The sequence below is a fragment of the Oncorhynchus gorbuscha genome, linkage group LG16 (assembly GCF_021184085.1).
Source record: "Oncorhynchus gorbuscha isolate QuinsamMale2020 ecotype Even-year linkage group LG16, OgorEven_v1.0, whole genome shotgun sequence".
NCBI classification, from domain to species: domain Eukaryota; kingdom Metazoa; phylum Chordata; class Actinopteri; order Salmoniformes; family Salmonidae; genus Oncorhynchus; species Oncorhynchus gorbuscha.
The window spans coordinates 55,175,182-55,187,633 of NC_060188.1; the positions used below are offsets into that span (position 1 = coordinate 55,175,182).

Consider the following 12,452-nt stretch of genomic DNA (forward strand, 5'->3'; position numbering starts at 1 on the left):
ATACCAAGACTATGCATATCCTTGCCTCTGGGGCTGAGCTACAGGCAGTTAGATTAGGGTATGTCTTCAGGGGGAAATTGAGAACAAAGGGATGCAGCCATAAGAGGTTTTAACTTACAGCAGCACATCCCCTGAACAATAAGAGGTAGGTGAGAAGCCTGACTACGGAGACTGGGTGAGAAGGTGATGAAGCGTACCTCATGAGCTGTAACTGAAAAACAACTGGCATTTGGAAAGTTTGAGGTGAGGGAGAAAGTGTGGCGGAACAAGTATTGTGAGCAATGTTAACCTCTTGCTCCTACCTGGCACGCAGGCGTCCCATCTAGAGCTCTGGAAATGCAAATGCGCTACGCTAAATGCTAATAGTATTAGTTAAAACTCAAACGTTCATTAAAATACACATGCAGGGTATTGAATTAAAGCTACACTCTCTGTGAATCCAGGCAACAAGTCAGATTTTTAAAATGCTTTTCGGCAAAAGCATGAGAAGCTATTATCTGATAGCATGTAACACCCCAAAAGAACCGCAGGGGACGTAAACAAAATAATTAGCATAGTCGGCGCTACACAAACCGCACAAATAAAATATAAAACATTCATTACCTTTGACCGTCTTCTTTGTTGGCACTCCTAGATGTCCCATAATCACTATTGGGTCTTTTTTTCGATTAAATCGGTCCATATATAGCCTAGATATCGATCTATGAAGACTGTGTGATAAACAGAAAAAAATAGCATTTCATAACGTAACGTCATTTTTTAAAATTCAAAAAGTCGACGATAAACTTTCACAAAACACTTCGAAATACTTTTGTAATGCAACTTTAGGTATTAGTAAACGTTAATAAGCGATCAAATTAATCACGAGACTAAGTGTTTTCTATAGGGGTCCGTCTTGAAATACTGTCCGTGTATTTCTCATCCAAAATATCCGGTCGGAGACCTGAAGAAAAAGCCTGTCTCTTGTTCATTTGACCAAGAAACAAAGAATTGGCAAATGACAAGACTGTTGACATCGTGTGGAAGCTGTAGGTACTGCAACCTCAGCCCTATTTAATGTCTTTCGCCCATAACAATGGGTTGAAGCGGCGGATGGATATATTTTTCCACTTTCAGTGATCAGATTTTCCTGCACTTTTCAATGAAACGCACATTCTGTTAAAGTCACAGCCGTGATTTAACCAGTTTTATAAACGTCGGAGTGTTTTCTATCCACACATACTAATCATATGCATATACTATATTCCTGGCATGAGTAGCTGGGCGCTGAAATGTTGCGCGATTTTTAACAGAATGTTCGAAAAAGTAGAGGGTCGACTGAAGAGGTTAAGTATCTTGCTAGCTGGATCAAATTATCAGTTTGCTAGCCAGAGAAATGTTGAACAACATTGGCCAACTTTACTGATCAAAGAATTGAGTTCATGGTGTGAAAATTAGCTGGCAAATAGTCAGACAGCTGATGTTAGCTAGCTAACATTACAACATCAGATGAGCTAACGTTAGTAACCTAACCAATTCGCTATAATATTAACTGTTAACGTTATATGACTATTTGCCGTTCCTCAAGTTATAACGTGTTAGTTGCTTACTGGACCCTGGCAATCTGTGTGACATGTTAACTCGCTAACGAACTATCTACTATCTGAACTAATGTTTTCCCTTTACAGTATGTGATTTTCAGAATGAGAGAATTAGGTGAAAATGAGAAGTTGCTTGTTGAACAAGTGTAGCTGGAGCTGCGCCTGGCTTAAGCTGGATGCCACTAGGTGAAAGAAGCAGCACACACTTTCTCATTATTTCAATACAGTGGATAAAAGGGGTTATGCCAGATGTACTCTGTGCCTGAAAGAGGTCAGTTATGCCAACACAGGGTATCATGCTCTGCTGGCACATTGTAGAGTAGATATCCATAGGCAGAAAGTGTACAGTGCAGTGTAGCCCACGATATTGCATTGGTTGTGTTGAACTTGACAGTAACACGTGTGTGAGTGAGGGGGAGGGGGATTATTTAATTTTTTACTCTGAATGTTATCTTTTGCTCGATTTTGATTTCTACTGTCGTGGGCACTGTAAAAGAGCAAAAATAGAATACCTGTTTGTTTCATTATATTTCTGCTTAAGATGTGTTTTTCCCCCAAGTGCAACATTTAGATGTGTGTGGTCACAATCGTTCTATTATAAAGGGTGTCATGGCTAACTGCGATATTAATGTACTGTTTTTTTTCTCAAGGCTCGAGTGTCATTAGCAGTAAAGTCTTGGCAACAAATAACATTACATCTGTTTAGCTGCGAGTTAGGTTCACATTAAACACGTTTTATTTTACAGAGACTCATCATTTAGATCATATTCTTTGTTTAATTAGTTAACCTTCATTTCCCCTGAGCAGGGATTTTTTCAGTGCAAAAAAAGTGTCACCTTTTTGGGCCCTCACCAGTTTGCATCCCTGCAGAAGGAGAGGCCTCATTTAACACTAAATTCATCAGGTTTGAGCCATGTTTCAGTCGGGCCAATCACATCAAGATTGTGATTAGTTAATTTACTATGACTGCCTTGGAGTTGAGGGATCTGACATTGAGTAGCCCTATTTTGAGATGTGAGATTTCACAATTTCTTCCAATAATGACAGAAATGGAGGTCTTTATTCCAGTGAGATTACTAAGGCGAACACCGCCATGTTTAGTTTTGCCCAACCTAGATCGAGGCACAGACATGGTCTCAATGGGGATAGCTGAAATGACTACACTGACTGCTAGTGGCAGACTCCACTAAGCTGGCTGGCCAACAGCCTGCTGCCTGGCCTGCACCCAATCTCATTGTGGAGCTAGAGGAGTTAGACGGGGCTCTATGTCGATTGATAAGATGAGAGCACCCGTCCAGCTAGGATGGAGTCCGTCACTCCTCAGCAGGCAAGGCTTGTTCCTGTTTGTGGGGTCTCTAACCATTTTTGGTTTGTTTTCCCACTTCCTAACCTTTTAGGTTAGATATGAAACTTGCATCGAGTGTGTGCTATAGCTGAAAAGGGACCAAAATCTGACAAGGGATTTGTCACTTTTTTGGCACAAGGTTATATTGGCACACAAAGGAGATGGTTGGTAGTGATTGGACAGAGGTGAACCTGGCCTAAACACCATTCCTGACTACATTTAAGGAGAGAATTGCTGAGTCACTCCCAACAGTGAGCCCATTGATAAAGCTAGCTACCTGTTGCATGACCGTATGAGTGGAGATGAAAGGATTTGATTGAAGCTTTGTTGTCACAAGCTGTATTTGATTAAGCCCAATGTTCAATCTGTGGGGATGTTTTAGACCAATCAAAGGGCCACTAAACAACCATAAACGTAACATTTTGTCGGCTACAGTATACCTACAGTTCATTCTCGTTATTTTATTATCTCCTCAATGATGGCAAAGCATAATTCAGCATCCTTACCATTTAGGCTACTCTACAAAAACAAGCACACTCGTGCTTTTCATTGTAGTCATTTTCTCTCAAGACAATCATATTAGTCATGCTTTTATAGGCTTTTTTTTCAGTGGTGTTTCAGTGTTTGAGCCTTTGTCTGCCTTTGTCTGCATCTCCTGTCCAAATCCTTTCTGAGCTACTGCATTCTGAGCATTTAATGCAGCAACCGACTTGCTCCATCACTGCTTTCTGAGTACTCGCGCTTTATTTGTCGCTCTTGTTCAACCTGGAGCAGGTTTTGATCAGAGAAATCTCTGTACTTTGCTCCGTTCATCTTTCCCTTGACCCTGAATAGTCTCCCAGTTCCTGCCACTGAAAAACATCCCCACAGCATGATACTGCCACCACCATGCTTCACCGTAGGGATGGTGTCAGGGTTCCTCCAGACGTGACGCTTGGCATTCAGGCAAAAGAGTTCAATCTTGGTTTCATCAGACCAGAGAATCTTGTTCTCTGTTCAGTTTTCGTTTTGTCGTTATATAGATTGAGATTTTAGAACCTTGTCAGCTCGGGGATTCGATCCACCTTTTGGTTACTGGCCCAATGCTCTAACCACTAGGCTACCTGCTGCCCTGTATAGTGAAGCTGTAAGTGTGTAATTGCTTAGGTTACATCCTGAAACCTTTACTATTTTTGTTTTTGTGGCCTTGTCTGCTTAGTGCAGTCAGGGTTGGTTTCGGGATTTTTTTGCAGGAGACCTGACACCTTAAGCACACAGATCCCGATATCGGTATCAAAATCGACAACATCCAAGTCCAACAACGTTTCTAATCAATCCTCAGGTACCCTAATATGTAAATAAACTATACATTTTAAGAAGGAGAATAGTATAATCAGACATAAATAACGAAGTGTGCGCCCTCATCCACGCATGCCACAACACTACAATCAAAATGAGAGCCACCTAGAAAAACTCATTCTAGCTCATTTTTCAAAAAACAAGCCTAAAACCCTTTCTAAAGACTACTGTTGACATCTAGTGGAAGCCATAGGAACTGCAATCTGGAAGGTATTTCTTTGATTTGCCAATTGACAGGCATTTTAAATGGTAATTAAAAAAAATTCCGGATGGATTCTCCTCGGGTTTTTGCCTGCCATATCAGTTCTGTTATACTCAGACAGTATTTTAAGTGTTAGAAACTTCAGTGTTTTCTATCCAATACTACCAATTATATGCATATCCTAGCTTCTGGGCCTGAGTAACAGGTAGTTTACTTTTGGCACGTCAGTCATCCAAATTTTAGTACTAATTCCTAATTGACATATCCAAAGCACATGTCTCTACTACTAGTCTACATATTTTATACAGAGGGCAGGGGTCATTCCATATGGATGAATGGAACATTGTGAAGGGCCATTTGCCAAACCAATCACATTTATTTAGTTAAATTGTGATTTTCTAGCATTAAAGCACAAAAATGACCTTCTTGTATTTATTTCATTAGTTGTTGACATAGTCCCCAAATGTTTTGCTTGTCAGAAATATCTCTTGCTTTCACCGCTCGCCCTCTATCTCTCTCTCGCCCTCTATCTCTCTCTCGCTCTCTATCTCTCGCCCTCTATCTCTCTCTCGCCCTCTATCTCTCTCTCGCCCTCTATCTCTCTCTCGCTCTCTATCTCTCTCTCGCTCTGTGTATCTCTCTCTCGCTCTGTGTATCTCTCTCTCGCTCTGTGTATCTCTCTCTCGCTCTGTGTATCTCTCTCGCCCTCTATCTCTCTCGCCCTCTCTCTCTCCCTCTATCTCTCTCTCGCCCTCTATCTCTCTCTCGCCCTGTGTATCTCTCTCGCCCTCTATCTCTCTCTCGCCCTCTATCTCTCTCTCGCCCTCTATCTCTCTCTCGCCCTCTATCTCTCTCTCGCCCTCTGTATCTCTCTCGCCCTCTATCTCTCTCGCCCTCTCTCTCTCGCCCTCTATCTCTCTCTCGCCCTCTATCTCTCTCTCGCCCTCTCTCTCTCTCGCCCTCTATCTCTCTCTCGCCCTCTATCTCTCTCTCGCCCTATCTATCTCTCTCTCGCCCTGTCTCTCTCTCGTATCTCTCTCTCTCTCTCGCCCTCTATCTCTCTCTCGCCCTCTATCTCTCTCTCGCCCTCTATCTCTCTCTCGCCCTCTATCTCTCTCTCGCCCTCTATCTCTCTCTCGCCCTCTATCTCTCTCTCGCCCTCTATCTCTCTCTCGCCCTCTATCTCTCTCTCGCCCTCTATCTCTCTCTCGCCCTCTATCTCTCTCTCGCCCTCTATCTCTCTCTGTATCTCTCTCTCGCTCTGTGTATCTCTCACACTTTACTTTGTCCCCAGGCAATGAATGGTTCATGCGCTCACTTCTTTCTTTTCACTGTGCCCTACCCTCTGTCCTTCCTGCTGGCTTTCTCTGGCTTTCTCTCTTGTTCTCTCCCTCCTCCTCTCTCTCTCTCTGTCTTTGCCATGCAGTTCACACCGTGTCTATGCCCTTCTGTAATTGCCTGTTTGCACAGTTGAAGTTTGTTGATCAGCTTAACCTTTGTCTTGTCTTAAAGCGGAAGATGCAATTTGTAATGTTGAATGGATTGTCTCGTATGTGCTTGTGTGTGTGCTCGTGCGGCACAATTCTATTTGTGCCCTTTGGTGTCAGTGTTTGCTGTGATTTACAGGACAGAAAGCATATGCTGGATGCCTCATACGTGATGCACTAGGTCCCAGACGTCCGGCTTATATAGACTATCTACTGTGGGATTTAACCTCGCATGTAATGTCGGCTACACAGACACACATAACACCCTATTCATTATTCCAAATATTGACGGAATGTTAACATGCTTCATTTGTACTTGTTTTGTAAATGTACACTTGAGTTGTAGCCTCTTTTCCATAATAAAGGAGACCGTGATCTTTCAATGTAGTTTAATCGATAAGTTGAACATATTGAACATAATTAACCTGTATGTTTCATTCTGTATTTATCAATGCCATATCCATGTATTTCAATGTCTGTGACTGCCATGTGGATATTAGTGAAAACTTATTTTGTGATGACATTTGTTATGGTTTGAGCGTGTGTCAGTATGGCTGTATGTAACAGATACTTGGTCTGCTATCTGCTGGCCTGACAATACCTCGGATGAGGTCATGCTCTGTAGAGACAGAACCCAGCCCCTCGTTTCACATTGAACATTGAGCTTGTTCACATTAGTGTGGGTCAGCCATGGCAGGAAACACAGTCAACTTTATCGACAGACCAGATTCCAAACTCACAAACACACACCCACAGCCTTTCTAGGACACCGTTATCCAAATTGCTGCCTCTGTAGTGGTGCAATAATGTGAAGTGGTGCAATTCACAGATGTTTTAGGTTGTCACAAATAGACAACCACAAGCATGCGTTTTAAGTGTAATAATAATGCATGCTTCTCATATGCCTCAAATGCATCACTTTTCCAGTTTACCGCTCAGTAGACAAAAAAATTAACAAATCAGAGGCCATTTAGTTAAACATCATCTGATGGATGCACCATGCCACCCCCTATCCCCTCTTATGGAATCCTAAAAGGCAACCCTGGGCTTTGTTGTACCTTTCTCCAGTTCTGTGCTTCCTTCATTAGCTCTGCGCCAGTCTGTAAAATTCCTCCACCCCAGCAGCTGAGGCTTAACTACATGGCTTCACACACTGGACGGTAGCCTAAGAGAGAGAGGATAAGATGTACTTTGTCAGTTAACTTAGAGAACAGAAATGTCTTTATGTTCACAATCCAACCCCCCCCAAGACACGGACGCATACCGAGGGGCTGGACGCTTTGGGTCTCTTTCTGACAGGGCGATTATACCAGCTATGTCATTCTTTTTTTACTTTGCTAGTGTAGCATTTAGGCTAACGTAACGTTAAATCAATGAGCCTCCACACTGTCAGTCAGTCAGTGTGGGAACATGATCATTGCACCCAACTGGCCAGGCAGTTGGTAGCCTAAATCCTGCCTGATGTTACTGCTGTTCCTAAAACCATTGACGAACGTTAACCTACTGTAACCACACACAGAGTGTGTGTGTGTGTTTGTGAGAGAAGGTTGGGCGATTGTGTACACGCCTACATCGCCCGATTGTGCCCCATAGCGATCCTCGATAGTCGATCACTATGGGGGGGCTGCTTTCTCATGGCTACCCATGTATTTCCATGGAAATATGTTTATTTGGAAAGTAATAAATATATGGATATTTTTTAAAGCATTCATGATTTGCTTAAATGTATTATACTAGCTATTACTCTTGTTAAAAATATTAAATGGTATTACATTTGGTGAAGAGCACATTATGACTGGTTTAGGACTCGGACTTGCCTGTCTTGACTTGGGACTTGAGGGCTAGGAATGTGAGACTTTCTTGTGACTTGTAAAACAAGGACTTGGTCCCACCTCTGCTATAAGGTGTTCACCCACAAAAGGACTATTTCCTTCAATGTTTGTGAACATATGTTCAGTCAATAGACAAGTGCATCAAAAAAACAATAGTCCAAACCCGATATATAGTTCAAAAGTTACAATTTACTCAGAATTTAGCATGATTAGAGTGGCTAGAATAACATTAGAGCCGATGTGCCCTCTTGCTGAGCAGAAGAAATATCAGCCCACAGAGAGAAGCACATGATTAAACTTCACTCAACATTCTAGAGCAAAAACATTTCTGTAAGAAACCCAACGATAGCCTTTTGTTCCTAGTTTTTAGTATTAGTCTCAGGCTTTTGGCACAATGGTGCACCAGATTCAGCTGCCCTGCGAGCCGAGTAGGCGAACTGTTGCCATTTTGAACCATCACAAGTGTCTGAAGGTACAAACTCTGCCTTCCCGGCAGGCCTGGTGAGCCAATCAAGTGCACTATAGGCCTACCGCTGGCCAATCGGTTTGCTCAGATGCCCGTGTCTGCACTAACGTAGCAGGCATAAAAGAGCTACAGCAAAGTTGATACTGTGAGATTTCAAAACGTTTAAAATATGACTAGAGGGAGACTATCAAATCCAATTTTATTGGTCACATACAGTACACGTGTTTAGCAGATGTTATTGCGGGAGTATGTTTAGCAGATGTTATTGCGGGAGTATGTTTAGCAGATGCTATTGCGGGAGTATGTTTAGCAGATGTTATTGCGGGAGTATGTTTAGCAGATGTTATTGCGGGAGTATGTTTAGCAGATGTTATTGCGGGAGTATGTTTAGCAGACGTTATTGCGGGAGTATGTTTAGGAGACGTTATTGCGGAAGTATGTTTAGCAGATGTTATTGTGGGAGTATGTTTAGCAGATGTTATTGCGGAAGTATGTTTAGCAGATGTTATTGTGGAAGTATGTTTAGCAGATGTTATTGTGGGAGTATGTTTAGCAGATGTTATTGTGGGAGTATGTTTAGCAGATGTTATTGCGGGAGTATGTTTAGCAGATGTTATTGTGGAAGTATGTTTAGCAGATGTTATTGTGGAAGTATGTTTAGCAGATGTTATTGTGGGAGTATGTTTAGCAGATGTTATTGTGGGAGTATGTTTAGCAGATGTTATTGTGGGAGTATGTTTAGCAGATGTTATTGTGGGAGTATGTTTAGCAGATGTTATTGCGGGAGTATGTTTAGCAGATGTTATTGCGGGAGTATGTTTAGCAGATGTTATTGCGGGAGTATGTTTAGCAGATGTTATTGCGGGAGTATGTTTAGCAGATGTTATTGCGGATGTATCGAAATGCTCATGCTTCTAGTTCTGACAGTGCAGCAATATCTAACAAGTAATATCTAACAATTTCAGAACAACTACCTAATACACACATCTAAGTAAAGGAATGGAATTAAGAATATATATATATATATATATATATATATATATATATATATATATATATTGATGAGCAAAATCAGAGCAGCGTAGAATAAGATATAATACCGTGTATATACATCGGGAGTTTACATACACCTTAGCCAAATACATTTAAACTCAGGTTTTCACAATAACTGACATTTAATCCAAGTAAAAATTCCCTGTCTTAGGTCAGTTTGGATCACCACTTTGTTTTAAGAATGTGAAATGTCAGAATAATAATATAGAGACGGATTTATTTCAGCTTCTAATTCTTTCATCACATTCCCAGTGGGTCAGAAGTTTACACACACACTCAATTAGTATTTGGTAGCATTGCCTTTAATTGGGGTCATTGTCAACTTGGAAGACCCATTTGCGACCAAGCTTTAACTTCCTGACTGATCTCTTGAGATGTTGCTTCAATATATCCACATAATTTTCCTCCCTCATGAAGCCATCTATTTTGTGAAGTGCACCAGTCCCTCATACAGCAAAGCACCCTTACAACATGATTCTGCCACCCCCATGCTTCACGGTTGGGATGGTGTTCTTTGGCTTGCAAGCCTTCCCCTTTTTCCTCCAAACATAACGATGGTCTTTTGGGCCATTATGGCAGTTTTTGTTTCATGAGACCAGAGGGCATTTCTCCAAAAAGTACGATCTTTGTTCCCATGTGCAGTTGCAAATCGTGGTCTGGCTTTTTTTGTGGCTGTTTTGGAGCAGTGGCTTCTTCCTTGCTGAGCGGCCTTTCAGGTTATGTCGACATAGGAGTCGTTTCACTGTGGATATAGATACTTTTGTACCCGTTTCCTCCAGCATCGTCACAAGGTCTTTTGCTGTTCTGAGATTGATTTGCCCTTCTCGCACCAAAGTACGTTCATCTCTAGGAGACAGAACGCGTCTCCTTCCTGAGAGGTATGACTGCTGCATGGTCCCATGGTGTTTATACTTGTGTACTATTGTTTGTACAGATGAACGTGGTACCAACAGGCGTTTGGAAATTGCTCCCAAGGATGAACCAGACTTGTGGAGGTCTACCATTTTTTTCTGATGTCAAGTAAAGAGGCACTGAGTTTGAAGGTTAGACTTGAAATACATCCACAAGGTACACCTCCAATTGACTCTAATGATGTCAATTATCCTATCAGAAGCTTCTAAAGCCATGACATCATTTTCTGGAATTTTCCAAGCTGTTTAAAGCCACAGTCAACAGAGTGTATGTGAATTTCTGACCCACTGGAATTGTGATACAGTGAATTATAAGTGAAATAATCTGTCTGTAAACAATTTTTGGAAAAAATGACTTGTCATGCACAAAGTAGATGTCCTAACCGACTTGCAAAACTACAGTTTGTGAACAGGAAATTTGTGAAGTGGTTGAAAAACCAGTTTTAATGACTCCAACCTAAGTGTATGTAAACTACCAACTTCAACTGTATAATCTGAGGCAAAGTTGGTTCTTCTGTGGTCAATCCGGACACAAACCAGTAGTTTCTCCCTTTAAAAAAAAAAACATTTTGTTGTCAATCCGTATGGATATACTGTATTACTTTCTTTCAACCGACTGGCTCGTACAAGTGAGCGTCATCTGTTGAGTATTGATTTTCCGATAGAGTAACCCGTGTGGTTTGCTTGGCCACTGCATATTTAATGGTCCATAATGCAATGTGCTCCCAAAGTCATCTGCAGAGATTTGAATTTCTTCGATCGTCCCGTCCCATTCTTTGATCAACACTCCTCCTCGCCCCCTGAACTTCCAGTGTGTTATTCAAGACATCCCATGTGTATTGGGATTCAGTGACGTCGGAGGAGCAGATGCACTGTCCTCTGGCAAGGTCGGCCATTTTATGGGGATTCTGCTGCATCAGGTATTCGTGTGATGCCCGGTCCGCTTGGCCCCTCGCTGCCTGCCTCTCTGGCAGACACACAAACGCGCGCACATTTTCTCACTCAGATCACATGCTTACACACACACACACACACACACACACACACACACACACACACACACACACACACACACACACACACACACACACACACACACACACACACACACACACACACACACACACACACTTACACATTCTGAATGTTTCTGTCTCACTCACTCACTCAATCACAAAGAAGTAGAAGTGCGAGTCAGCACACGACCTCCCGTAGCACCACATGGCCTCATATGTCCAAAGATTTAAGAAGGGAAGTTGATAGTAGGTTGAATGTGAGTGGTATTATGACACCATGTCCCAGTCAGTTCATATTAATACCTCCCCTATGAGGTCACACCTCATCACTCACTGAGATGATGCCCCAGTATAGAAGGAAACTGTCTGCCAACTTTTATACAAATCCCGGTACGAGTGAATTCGGAACGAGATCGTTTTCCCTACATGCAACTACACGAGTCTCATTGCACTATAAGTGTTTGTATGTTTGTCGAGTGGGTTCTCTGAAGTACTTGAGCTCCAAATTGGTCAGCAATGGTGCTAACGTCTCACCACCGCTGACACACACACACACACACACACACACACACACACACACACACACACACACACACACACACACACACACAGAGCATTAGGGGAGAGTGTGTGTGGCCATCCATCCCCTCCCATTCAGTGCGAGTCGCGTCTGTCGTGACATGTGGGAGTTTATTTCTTCCTTCCATTCTTTTCCTTATCTTTTGTTTCCTCCTGCCATTCTTTCTATGATGTTGCTTCTCTCTGCCTCCGCCTCCCCCCGGATACAGTGCTGCGACATTCAGGGACGACTGTTTTGCGCGTGGGCTTTTTCTTTTCTCTTCTTCTGAGTTCATCACGCTTGATCTTGTCCTCCTCTTCTCACGTGTTCCTCACCTCGGCTGTCTCTGATTTAATCCTGTCCACAACACCACCATGACAAAATCGGACGCCGTTTGACATTCCTTGTGTTGATGTAGTTTAAATGTAAAATTGTCCCTGTGAAGAACACTGCTTTTGTTGATCCTGTAAAATGCACAGCAGTGATGAACAGATTGTCGTTGGTTGTCGCGATCTCGTTGAGTAACATTGGCGGATTTCCCTGCCTGCAATCCTTTTACCATATGATAACAAACTAATGCAATATGGTTAATTGAAAGGCATCTGGTAAGAAACGACCTGTATTCTATTTTGTTGGCATCCCCTGGAAAGGCACTGACATTTC

General features: G+C 42.3%; 1 protein-coding gene across 1 annotated transcript in view; it reads left to right on the forward strand.

Annotated features, from left to right (window-relative positions):
- The window catches only part of LOC123999772 (rho GTPase-activating protein 32-like), a 207,677-nt gene that overhangs the window by 60,464 nt on the left and 134,761 nt on the right, over positions 1-12,452 (forward strand).